The following is a 13,368-nucleotide window of genomic DNA, read 5'->3' as shown; positions in this document are numbered from 1 at the left end:
ATTATCATTTACCCAACTTGTATATAAGGTCCACATTACTTGAAATATGCATGAAGTTCCTTATCCAGAATAAAGATTATTAATTTTGTGTCCATTATTTGTCCACTGTGCCTACCTCGAGATATATCTTGGGTTTACTCTTTAATTGTCCTTAGCTTATCTCCACTGTTAGTGTACAAGTTCTGCTCAGGATTGTAAGAATAACCCAAATACAGGGGAGAACAGTGAAGGAATTGAAGAACCTTGTTCCTGTTTAAGTCTCACTTATTGGTTGAGCCATAAATGCAGGAGTAGTTATTGCAACTCTTTTTGCGGTGTAAAGTCATACGGACAAATTAAAGTGAAATAATTGTCTCTTTAACTTGATGTTGTCTTCTATGCAGATATCGGGTTGTCAGGTCTGGGAAAACTTGTCCATTACAATAAGAGCTATGCAATTCCCTAGTATATATTTAACGTATCCTGTGTGTCTTATTTTAACTTACTGCTTCTATGTTTACACTCTCTTATTAATATGACATCCATGCTTCCAAATCAAGAATATGCATACCTGCAGTCTGTTCCTCTGCGCTACATTCCCTGCTGTCTGTCTTCTCCCCATAATGGAATTCTTATGTAAACCTTTAACAATATTCACATAACTCTGCACTCACCCGCAGCCATGACCCGGGCAGGAGCGAGACTCATCACTTCACCAATTAACTACTTCTAGGCCATGTTAATCTCCTCTGCAGCCAGAACTGCACCCCGGTTTTCTTCTCCCATTCTCTTCTTCTGCTCCTCCCTTTCCACACACCCCCCTACAGAACCCTTCTTTTCCCACTGAACCCCCTCATTCCATTACACCATCAGTACCTAAATAACTTTCTCTGTCCATCGGCACTCCATAGCCCTTTCCGTCAACACCAAGCACTCTGCACACGCATATAAACATATAACTCACGAATCAATAGGCACGAACACAGTCTCATTCACTCAACACAGTAATTCGTACTGCCATCTACTGTCAAAATTGAAAACTGCATAAAGCCTATAAAGCCTGACTGTTAAACAACTGTTATTATAGGTGATTTACACCGGTGCAAGCAGGGTATGTATTTATGGCATTATATGTTTAATTACGTATGAAGTCTGTTAATTACGTTTTAAAGTATTGTGGCGTTGGCTAATCACATAGAGAGTATCAAGTAGTCCTAATGTGGGCCAATACATAAATATGGTCAATTAATTAGAATTTTCCTATGTATACCAAATTATGCTATTTTTGGCATTATGTCCTTTCAGAATTCAGGTCATTACCTTTGTCATTGGTTTCTTTCATACATGGTACATCAGTCGTTAGTACCTGTTCAGGCAGGTACACTAGCTGTACCTAATTAATCTTAATTCACATCACTATTTACTGCCTCTACAAGGCCAGCAACACCATGAAGGGGTTATTAACAAACGGGGTCTTGATTTTCTCGCCTCGTCAGGCCATGGCTTCACTCGACTACTTGTCATACATTATCATCAACTCTCTATTTCGCAATAAACGTCCTGAACTCCTTTAACACCTTTCATTCATTCACCATTTTCCCTCCATCAATATTATCATGCTTTAAGCACAATATTTTATAAGGATCACCATATAGGGGAATTACTAATGCTAAACAAACATACACTCGTCACACCTGCTATACCTAGTTCCTTTCCAGTATTCCATCCAATCTATCGTATCATGGATTTACTGTTCCATCCGGCTAGGTTGAGTGAATCTTTAACAACATTGTCCATTCTATTAATGTACTATTCTGGTAATTAATTATGGGTATGTAAGTACACAAGTTATATGGAGGTTGCCTAGTACCGTCTAGGGTCAGAGAACTGGCTATATAGGGTTAGGAGCTGGCCTTAGCTGTACTATAGTATAGTTAGGGCCTCACCTGACACGGCCCCCCTTTTTTTGGATCTTTTACTGTCACCGAGAGGCCGACACCCCGCCACCACGGTAGTGGCTCGAACCCCACACCCAAATCATAGGTAGAGCCTCTCACCAGCCACTTTGCAACCAGCAGGGCCTCACTTGTCACGGGGTTAAGAACTTTTCACTTCAGCACTTGTTAGCCAGCCAGTTCTACATTTCTCAACCGTATTGTTATTAATCAGTTCATTGTTGTTGTGATATTCTTTTTCAGTATGTCCCAAGAAGGCAACATCGGACAAGAACCATCCCTCCCTAGCACTGCTACTGAGCCAGACACGGAGAATTCTGTGTTGGGGACTGTGGCGAAACCAACCTCGCCACTGGGCATTGGAGAAGCCTGTTTGCCCGCCTCCTGCCTGCTGACTATGGCCCCTGGGAGATTTGGCCCTTTAACAGTATTTGGGCATATTGTATTTTATTGTGCGGCTACTGGCCCTTTAAGCACAGTGAATGGACTTTTATTGTACTGTGCTGGCCTTTTAAAAACAGTGTATGGACATACTGAAACTTTTTGGACACTTTCTCTTCCCCTCCCCCGGATCCATTGTTCTCCAGCAGGATGTTGTCCCAGGGACACTGCCAGACCAGTGGGAACTGGTTTGGGCAGGAAAAGCCATGCTTGCAAGTGAAAACAAAGGACTTTGACCTAACTGTTAAACCCAGTACCTATTCAAGTGAATTTTGGATATGTTTGTCCCCAAGTTATACAGGTTAAAATAATACAAGTTTTATGTATGTACCATGTTAACTCACAAAGTTATAAAAAAGTATAAAAAGTATAACTTTTTAGCTTGGAGAGAATTGAGTAGATACAGTAATTGACTCAATTATCTCCTAAGCAGAGTGGAGGAATATGCTGGGTGTGTTTCTATTGTCCCATTGTGTCTGATTGGCTGCTGTACTTGCATTGTATGTGTTTTAATGTGTTTTATTGGTTGTTCTGCAAAACCCTGTGGGCAGTACTATGTTTTGTGGATTGTAATTAAAAAAGGCTGTATGTGCCAGTACAGTCAGTTCTGCTTGACCTCAAAACGAAGTGTCGTCTAGTTATTGGGGGAATTGGATTGTATGCTGATTGCCAGGAGTGTAAGCTGATTGTATGCTTTTCCTGTTCAGCTGTTTACAGCATTCATATGCTTGAGAGCATTCGTATGCTTCTCTGGTTCGGTGGTTGTGGTGTCTGCTGCAGTGCTTGGAGTCCTCAGGAAGCACTAGGACCATCCTTCAATGGAGGTACCAAGTCGGGATGCCCATCGATTCGTTACAGGGCCCGACTCACAAGGAGAAATATCAGACATTATAAGAGACCTAAACTCCATTCTGGCTATGTTTCAGTCCTTCAATAATAGACTGTCTAACTTAGAGAGCACCAGCCTGGTTCAGACAGGCCCTCCTCCCGTAGGGCCCATTCATTCAATTGCTCCCACCAACGTGCAGGGTTGGCGCCCTGCATCCCCTTTCACCCCCCCACTCACTTTCTGAGTACTCACCCATAATTTGCATTGCTTTCAACACAGGCATATGTAGTTTTATCAACTGTGAATTGCTTCACGAATGCGCCATAGGCCTCGGGGCTCATGTCAAAGCCCGTATATATCATATCAAAGGTCATGAGTACAGAAGGAAGTAAGCTTGACGTTATGCATGAGTCACATCCTGTATCGGTAATATACCCCAACACGCAGGATTCAATTCAACAGAGGACAAGACAGAGGAGAGATACGTCTACCGGACCTTAGAATGGCCGGACTCAACGTATAAGAGAGGAGACAGAGTCAGGAACGATCCGAGGTCAGGGGCACAAAGAGACAGCGTAAACTAGGACTAGCCGGGGTCTGGTACACAGTAAACAGCAAGCCAGCAAACAGAACAGATAAGGATAAAGAGATAACGTAGTCAGAAACAAAGCCAAAGTCAAAACGAAGGAACACAACTGAACACAACAAGCGCTAAAGGGAACTGTAACAGAAACCACGATAGGGCAAGATACTAAGGGAAAAAGGTGAGTATAAGTACCTTAGCAATTAATTTGATTGGCTCCTGTCGTATCCACTCCCCCAAAAAGTGGGAGTGTGGCACGACAGGGGCCAATGGGAGACCTTTGCCAATTTCGGCTCCCACTGTTCCTTTAAGAGCGTGCCCGAGACCTGCGGCGCGCTCTTAGAGTCAGGCAGGACACGTGACCGCTTCTCGCGGTCACTGCCCGCCTTCCTGTTAGAGCCGTCGGATGAGCCGCTCGCGGCTCGTACAGAGGACACCAGCCGGCCCCTGGAAAGGGTAAGTACCGCTACACATCCGTCCCCGCACTTGGTGATTTAATCATTATACATGGGTTCACATTGGGTTGGGGTAACTCCCAGTATGTACACTAAGTGTTCCATTCTCCCCGACAAAGACACTGAAGAAGTGGTTTTATCAGAGTCCATACAGATGTTCAAACAGCTACTAGATGCATACTTGCAAAGACAGAATATTCAAGGATATAATCTTTCAATGTAGGGTAATAACTGCTTGATTCAAGGATAAATCTGACTGCCATTCTGAGGTCAAGAAGGAATTTTTTGTCCTAGCTTGTTGCAAAATTGTGCTTCAAACTGGGTTTTTTTTTTTTTGCCTTTTGGATCAACAGCAAAAAACAAATGTGAGGAAGGCTGAACTTGATGGACGCAAGTCTCTTTTCAGCTATCTAACTATGTATCATATACTGTAACTTCCAGCAATACTCTAATAAACATCTCATCATTAATCTGCCTGCTCCTCATTTAGTGGCAGCCTTTGCCTTAACTCCCTCATATCATCCCCCTAATTCTCTCACAGTCTTCATGTCATAGGTTTATACCAATTACGATACCATACAGTCAAATATCCAGAGAATAAGATCATGTGCAGTCGGGAAGACGACAAGTCCCTTTAGCAGGGAACTTGAAATTGGAAGACCTGCAATCATTGCAGGGTTCTGGTACGTCACTACGTGCACTATCTGTTGGGTAGTTTGTTCATTTACTGACGCGCTCACTATCAGGTCTGCCTGATGGAGATAGTGTTATTAGATCCTCTGGTGAGGCAGCCCTGTTCAGGTAGGGGGGAGCCATTAGAGCTCAGAATTGGGTGTAGCGGATTGGTACCGGGCTGTACCACGACATGTATGAGAATAATTGTATTTGGTCATATTGCTGGTTTAATGTGTGTGAACAGGTATAGAAAACCATGGTATCCGGTTATATGGATAGTTGAATGTATGTAAAGAACTGTATTCCTCTAGTTGTTCGGTAGAATCATTCATATAAAACCAGGGAATGAAACTACCGAACAACCAGACCACCCTGTGTAAAGTGTGCCTTCAATTACCGTTTGCAACAATGTTGCAAATGGGTAATTACCTATTCGTGCAGTGTGGTCTTTGTCCTCTGGGTGGCCGCCATTCGGGATACGAACACGTGGCGGCGGCCATCTTAAACTGCCGAACAGCGGTGTTTTGCCGTCGAGTGTCTGGAACCGAAATCGGACACTTGACTAGGCAACCACCGCTGAGACCTCCAGACTCCTAATACTTCGTGGGGAAACTACCGAACGGCCCGCCGTTCGGTAGGAAGAACCCCACGAACTAGGGGATTCATCCGACTCCCCATCAGGCCACTTAACAGCAATATTTCACCCATTTGTATTCGCCTGTTTGTGACCGACCGCAGGGCCAAAATGCATGGAACTGTTTTCGGATACTTTACCTCTGCGGTCGGTCCAAACTTCAAAGTCCCATAACTCCCGAACGCTTTATCCGAATGGGCTGATTTTAAAGTATGTTGGTCCCCCAGAATAGAGCTATCTGGGGATATTAGATTTGTGGATGTACCCCAAGTATTTAGGGTACATCCAAAACTCGGGGGAAACTATGTACATGCTAAGGGGATTATGATGCTAGAGGAGGGGAGGAGATCTGTGGGAGGTTACTGCTTGTAGATTGGATAATGTCTTAAGTAATAGAACCTCCTCCCTTGCATGGGAGAGGGCTTTATAAGGAACTGTGAAATAAAGCTTGGTAGTTCTACTCCTGAAACTGTGTGTCGTCCAGTTATTGGGAATGTGATGGGGATATTGCTGTATTACTCTACCTGCTGGAAACCTTGCCTGTGGACTGATCATCACCTTGTTCCTGAGCCTCACTGGGATCTCTAGTGGAGAATAGCTGTGCAAGATCGGCTCTCCGCTACATTGGTTGGCAGCGCTGGGATCCAAACTCACAGAGGAACAAGCGTAAATGGAGTACGGATGGAGATTGATTTTTCTGCGCTAAAACGCTCCACGCTAAAGGACCTCCTAGAGGCAAGGGGTATACAAGCCAGCAATAAGAAGAAAGCAGTACTTGTTACAGAACTCATGGCAGAGTACAGAATGGAGGGCGATTCAGTTCCGGCACAGAGGGAGCCGGGAGGAACACCACAAGGATCGGAATTCCAGAGGCAGGTTCAGTTCAGGCTATCCCTTTATGGGGAAAACCCCCCAGCAGAAATTGTTACCAGGACAATGGCCGAGGTACAAGAATTCATTCTAAGGACACAGGCACCAGAACAAAGCTCTGCAATTAATGTGCCACAGGAAGGTAAGCCTAAAATACCGTACCAGGCTTTTAAAACATATGTGGAGGCAGAGGAAGATATAGACGCTTTCCTGCAAGACTTTGAGAGACTGTGTGCACTGCATAAAATTAACGCAGAGGACTGGGTACCTATTTTGGCCGGAAGGTTAACCGGGAGGGCAGCAGAGGCATATCGGACTGTACCTAATGACGAAATAAGGAATTACAGTAAAGTAAAAGAAATTATACTCGCCAGGTATGCTATAACACCCGAGGCATACCGGCGGAGGTTCCGGGATCTAAAGAAAGCAGAGAAGGACTCGCACGCAGAGTGGGCATGCCGATTACAGGGGGCAGCACTCGGGTGGGTGCAAGCTAGCAAGGCACGTTCTATGGAGGATGTAATACAGATGTTGCTGATCGAGCAGTTCTATGAGGGAGTAACCAGTGAGGTCCAGGAATGGGTAAGGGACAGAAACCCTACTTCCCTCACCGAGGCTGCTAGAAAAGCGGATGACTACCTGGATGCACGCAGGTCACAAAAACCTGCAGCTCCAAAAGCAACCTTTAAAACATTCGGGGGAACCACCTACACCCCAGCTCCACCGAGACCACTACCACCACCACCACCACCCGCTGCACAGCCCCGGTTCCGACAACCCACCGCTGGCCCCTGTCATCACTGCCAGAAGTGGGGACATTATAAAAGGGAATGCCCACAGCTACGGGACCGTTCCACCTGGATTCGTCCAGGCCCACCTCCACCCAGGGCTGCCGCAGCCCACCACTACCAGGACCTAGTTACCACCCCGTATGGTTCCGCAGTCCCCATTACCACTGTGGAACAATGGGAGGTACTGCACGAGGCAGATCCTGTCCAGGCCAATGTGGATAATCTACGGTGTGGCAAAACTAGCCACTTCTGAATTACCTACAGTACCGGTTGTCCGTAGGCTGAAAATATAATGTATAACGTTAAATGTATGTGTATTGCTCTATGGCCGTTCGCATGCTGGCAGCCGTATGCTGCCAGCATACAAAGCATTCATACGACGAAACACGGCTATCCTGGCCGTTCGCCGTACGAATGTGGACTCCCCAGGTAGACCACACATTCACAGGTCGTGTGGCACCAATTAACCGATTGCAACATTGTTGCAATCGGTAATTAAGGGCTTTCCTAGGTGGCCGTCGTTCGACTACCGACCATGCGGCGGTCGGCCATCTTGGATCCCTTGTCTCTGCAGCGGTGTTCGGTCGTCGAGCGCCTGGAATGGAAAACGGCTACTCAATGATTTGAACACCGCTGGACTTCCAGAGCGTTCGGGAGTCCCGCGTTCGGTACATTATATGTCCCGTACTTATTCGGTACTTTTAAACCCTCTTTAATGTTTTACTGTATTATGTGCGGCGTTCGGTCAATTCAGCTGGGATCAGAGCGGTATTCTCCCAAAGTGTGCGCTCCGACCCCAGCTATCTACCGAACGTTCAATTATTATAAAGTACCGAATATTGTGTGAATTGTGTATTTTAATGTCAATTGTCGGTTTTGCTGCACGAGGAGATAATCCACTTAAGCGTCCATTTTAGTGGGAGTATCTTTCTCGTGCAGCAAGGCCTGTTGGGAAAGTCACAGTGCATGTTGGGAGAAATCCCCTGGAATTACTGTCTGGAAACCCCTTGCATGGGGAACTGCATACATATGCTGCCTGTGAATAAACCGAGTTAGTTGACTCCCAAACTGTGTTTCGTCCGGTTATTGGGGGGATTGGGAACATTGCCTTGCTTTCTACTCTGACTGTGGATTTCCTAGATGGACCAACGGATATCGTATGCTGTTACACTGCATTCCGTTACAATTGGTGGCAAGCGACGGGATCCGAACCTTACAGCCGAAAAAGCAGCGTTCGTGTAAACTGGAACTACCGAACAAGGAAAGCAAGGGCAATTCGTATGGAGATTGATTATACCATACTAAAACGACAGACTTTAAAAGAGCTACTGGAAGCCAGGGGTAAAATAGCCAGCAACAAATCTAAGGCTGTGCTGATCGCTGAACTAATGGAGGGAGACAGAGCCCGCAGCGCTACACCCCCACCAGCCAAGGAAGAGACCCCATTCCAAAAAGAGCTACGAACCAGGTTGGAGTTCTTACCGCAACCAGTACCGCTGGAAATACTGACCGTGATGGTATCGGATGTACAGGATTATCTGATGGCGACCAGCACACCAGCGACCCCGCCTAGGGCAGAGTCTGTTACTGCCTCCACCTACGGACAGGTAAAGCCCAAAGTCCCACATCACGCATTTAAAGCGTTTTGTGAAGAAAAGGACGAAATCGATGGGTATTTGCAGGACTTTGAGCGGCTGTGCGATTTGCACGATTTGGAACCCGCAACATGGGTGCCGCTGCTGGCAGGCAAATTATCGGGTAGGGCGGCTGAAGCCTACCGTGCCGTACCCCGAGAGGACAGTAAGGATTACCCTAAAGTAAAGAGGGCGATCTTAGAGAGGTATGCTATTACCCCAGAGGCATACCGGCGGAAATTCCGGGGCCTGCGCAAGCCTGAGAAAGATTCTCATGCAGAATGGGCGCACAAGCTGGACCAAGCATCACTAGGCTGGATACAGGTCAGCAACGCTAGTAACATGGAGGAGTTGAGGCAGTTAATGCTGCTGGAACAGTTTTTTAATGGTTTGTCCCCAGAAGCACAAGAATGGGTGAGAGACCGGAAACCACTCACCCTACCCGAAGCCGCTAAATTGTCGGATCAGCATTTTGATGCCAGGAGGCATCACGGTGCCCAAAATAAGACTCTCCCTCGGATTACCGGGCCACCCAATAATTTTATCCCTACCAGCCCCACCGCACCCCTGCACAGGCCGGCACTGAATACTCCACCAACCCCCTCCCGATACAACGGCCGGGCTAACATTCAGTGTCACACCTGCAAGCAGTGGGGGCACATTTCTCGAGAGTGCACCCAAAACCGGAGCCGACAAGCTTGGAACCAGGTGCGACAAAATTTGGCACCCAGGGCTGCTGCGCACCATTACCAGGTAGCACCCGCCACCCAAGAATTGCTGAGCGCTCAAATTGAGGAGCCTCTTGGGGTGCTGCACGAAGTAATGTCAGTCCGAGCCACCGACAACCGACAACATCATCGGCAGCTAGTGACCCTGGAGGGGAAGGAGGTGCAAGGGCTCCGGGATTCGGGAGCCACTTTAACTTTGGTTGCACCCCATTTGGTACCAGGCGCAACCCACACTGGCGGCTCCGTGGCAGTACGGGTGGCCGGGGGAGCAGTATACCGGCTACCTACTGCCAAAGTTCATTTGGATTGGGGTGTGGGAGAGGGGACCGTAGAAGTGGGGCTGATGCAGAATTTACCTGCCGATGTTGTACTGGGGAATGACTTGGGCCAAATGACTTCCGCTTTTATTCCCCAGGCTCCGTACCAGGAAGCCCTTCCCGTAACCACCCGGCAACAGGCTCGCACCACGGCTACACCGATGCACTCTGAGGCTCAGGTAAGAGACCATGTTCCCCAACTGACCCCCATGTCCTGGGATACCCCGACTACCTTTGCGACCGAAGTCCAGACCGATCCCACTCTCCAAGTATATAGGGACCGGGCACAAACCGACCAAGCAGGGTTAGAGGGGGAGCGGTTCATCTGGGAAAGAGAGTTGCTATACCGTGTCACGGCAAAAGATGTGGGGGGGTCTGTCACCTTAACTAATAAACAGCTAGTGGTACCCCAGAAGTATAGACAGGAGCTGCTGCGAATTTCTCATGACATCCCCTTGTCAGGACACCTAGGGATGACCCGTACCCGATACCGTTTGACCCATGCCTTCTTCTGGCCCGGGATCTCTCAGGATGTGCGCCAATATTGCACCTCCTGCGACGTCTGCCAGCGTGTAGGTAAACGAGGGGATCGCCACAAAGCCAGGCTATGCCCCCTGCCCATCATAGCAGAACCCTTCAGCCGAGTAGCAGTGGATATCGTAGGTCCCCTGGCCAAACCCCTAACCGACCTGACGAAGAAGAACCTTCCCCGACTGGTTGTCTGGGCCCCAGAGTGTGAGCAGGCATTCCAACAACTCAAGACTGCTCTCACTAATGCTCCGGTGTTAACTGCTCCTGATCCAACTAAAAGATTTCTTGTTCACACAGACGCTTCAATGTTTGGATTGGGGGCAGTACTGAGCCAAGTGGGAGCCGATGGCGGAGAACACCCCGTAGCCTATTTAAGCCGCAAGTTGCTGCCTCGTGAAGTGAGCTACGCCGCCATCGAGAAAGAATGCCTGGCCGTGGTGTGGGCCCTTAAAAAGTTACAGCCATATTTGTACGGACAACCTTTTTCCTTACTCACAGATCACAACCCGTTAGTGTGGCTAAACCGTGTGTCTGGAGACAATGCCAGGCTGCTGCGCTGGAGCTTGGCGCTGCAGCCCTTTGACTTTACTATCCATTACCGGCCAGGAAAACAAAACGGTAACGCTGACGGGTTATCCAGACAAACTGAACTCGAGAAGTGATCTGTGAGTACTCTCCCGGACATCCCCAAGCCGATCCGTTGGGATCAGACTGTGTATGCCGGCTTGGTTCTGGGGGAGCATTGTGGCAAAACTAGCCACTTCTGAATTACCTACAGTACCGGTTGTCCGTAGGCTGAAAATATAATGTATAACGTTAAATGTATGTGTATTGCTCTATGGCCGTTCGCATGCTGGCAGCCGTATGCTGCCAGCATACAAAGCATTCATACGACGAAACACGGCTATCCTGGCCGTTCGCCGTACGAATGTGGACTCCCCAGGTAGACCACACATTCACAGGTCGTGTGGCACCAATTAACCGATTGCAACATTGTTGCAATCGGTAATTAAGGGCTTTCCTAGGTGGCCGTCATTCGACTACCGACCATGCGGCGGTCGGCCATCTTGGATCCCTTGTCTCTGCAGCGGTGTTCGGTCGTCGAGCGCCTGGAATGGAAAACGGCTACTCAATGATTTGAACACCGCTGGACTTCCAGAGCGTTCGGGAGTCCCGCGTTCGGTACATTATATGTCCCGTACTTATTCGGTACTTTTAAACCCTCTTTAATGTTTTACTGTATTATGTGCGGCGTTCGGTCAATTCAGCTGGGATCAGAGCGGTATTCTCCCAAAGTGTGCGCTCCGACCCCAGCTATCTACCGAATGTTCAATTATTATAAAGTACCGAATATTGTGTGAATTGTGTATTTTAATGTCAATTGTCGGTTTTGCTGCACGAGGAGATAATCCACTTAAGCGTCCATTTTAGTGGGAGTATCTTTCTCGTGCAGCAAGGCCTGTTGGGAAAGTCACAGCGCATGTTGGGAGAAATCCCCTGGAATTACTGTCTGGAAACCCCTTGCATGGGGAACTGTATAAATATGCTGCCTGTGAATAAACCGAGTTAGTTGACTCCCAAACTGTGTTTCGTCCGGTTATTGGGGGGATTGGGAACATTGCCTTGCTTTCTACTCTGACTGTGGATTTCCTAGATGGACCAACGGATATCGTATGCTGTTACACTGCATTCCGTTACATACGGCACCATCGACAGACGGTATATCTGAATGGTACAGCAGTCCGGGGATTACGAGATTCGGGAGCCACCATCACTTTGGTACAGAGCCACCTGATTTCAGATCAGGCAAAACTGAACAAAACTGTTGCCGTCCGGGTAGCTGGGGGAGCAGTGTACCGGCTACCTACAGCCAGGGTACATTTACATTGGGGAGCGGGGGCAGGGGAAGTGGAGGTGGGATTGATGCCGCATTTACCGGCGGAGGTTTTATTGGGGAGCGATCTGGGGAGGCTCACTTCTGCTTTTGAGCCCCAGTCGCCCACCACAGGGGAGGTCAACCCTGTAGTCACCCGACAACAGGCCCGCACCCAGGACCACAACACACTGCCGGAGGTCCAGGTAAGCAACCCTACCCCCCCTCTAGAATGTGTCCCCTGGGCTCCACCTAATGAATTTGTAGCTGAAGTCGCAACAGACCCCACGCTTCAGGTGTATAGGGACAAGGTTGTCACGGGTTCCCCCGGGGCGGAGGGAGAGAGGTTTATCTGGGATAAACAACTTTTGTACAGGGAAACAAGCAAACAGATTACGGGGTTAGACCCGATAGCGAGGAGACAATTAGTGGTACCACAGCGGTACCGGGCTGAATTACTCCGGATAGCGCATGATATTCCGCTATCCGGACATCTAGGGGTTAGTCGCACCAGGTACAGACTAACCCAGAGTTTCTTCTGGCCAGGGATTAGCCAGGAAGTACGCAGATATTGCACGACTTGCGATACCTGCCAGAGAGTGGGAAAAAGGGGGGATCGCAGGAAGGCTAAACTTCACCCCTTACCCATAATAGAGGAACCTTTTAGCCGAATAGCGGTGGATCTGATAGGCCCCCTCAATAAAGCTAGCCCGTCAGGAAAACGGTATATTTTAACGGTAGTAGATTATGCCACCAGGTATCCAGAGGCAGTGGCTCTGACCAACATCCACGCTGAAACGGTCGCGGATGCCCTCATGCGGATATTCTCCCGGATGGGATTACCCAGGGAAATTATCTCGGATCAGGGTACCCAGTTTACCGCAGAATTCACCCAACACCTCTGGAGGATCTGTGGCATTAAGCCTATTATCAGTGCCCCTTACCACCCCCAGACGAACGGGCTCTGCGAACGATTCAATGGTACCTTGAAGCAGATGCTCCGAACCTTCGCAGAGACCCACAAGGACTGGGAACGATTCCTGCCGCACCTCCTATTCGCATACCGGGAGGTG

The 13,368-nt window shown here is 48.3% G+C and overlaps 1 protein-coding gene across 1 annotated transcript in view; it reads left to right on the top strand.

The window, feature by feature from the left end:
* The window catches only part of LOC134566007 (vomeronasal type-2 receptor 26-like), an 86,438-nt gene that overhangs the window by 6,123 nt on the left and 66,947 nt on the right, over nucleotides 1–13,368 (top strand). The gene's annotated exons all lie outside the window — the stretch shown is intronic.

Source organism: Pelobates fuscus, chromosome 6 (assembly GCF_036172605.1).
Source record: "Pelobates fuscus isolate aPelFus1 chromosome 6, aPelFus1.pri, whole genome shotgun sequence".
In the NCBI taxonomy this organism is placed as follows: domain Eukaryota; kingdom Metazoa; phylum Chordata; class Amphibia; order Anura; family Pelobatidae; genus Pelobates; species Pelobates fuscus.
Note: the sequence above shows the minus strand (reverse complement) of the source record. Positions and strands in the feature narration are given on the sequence as shown.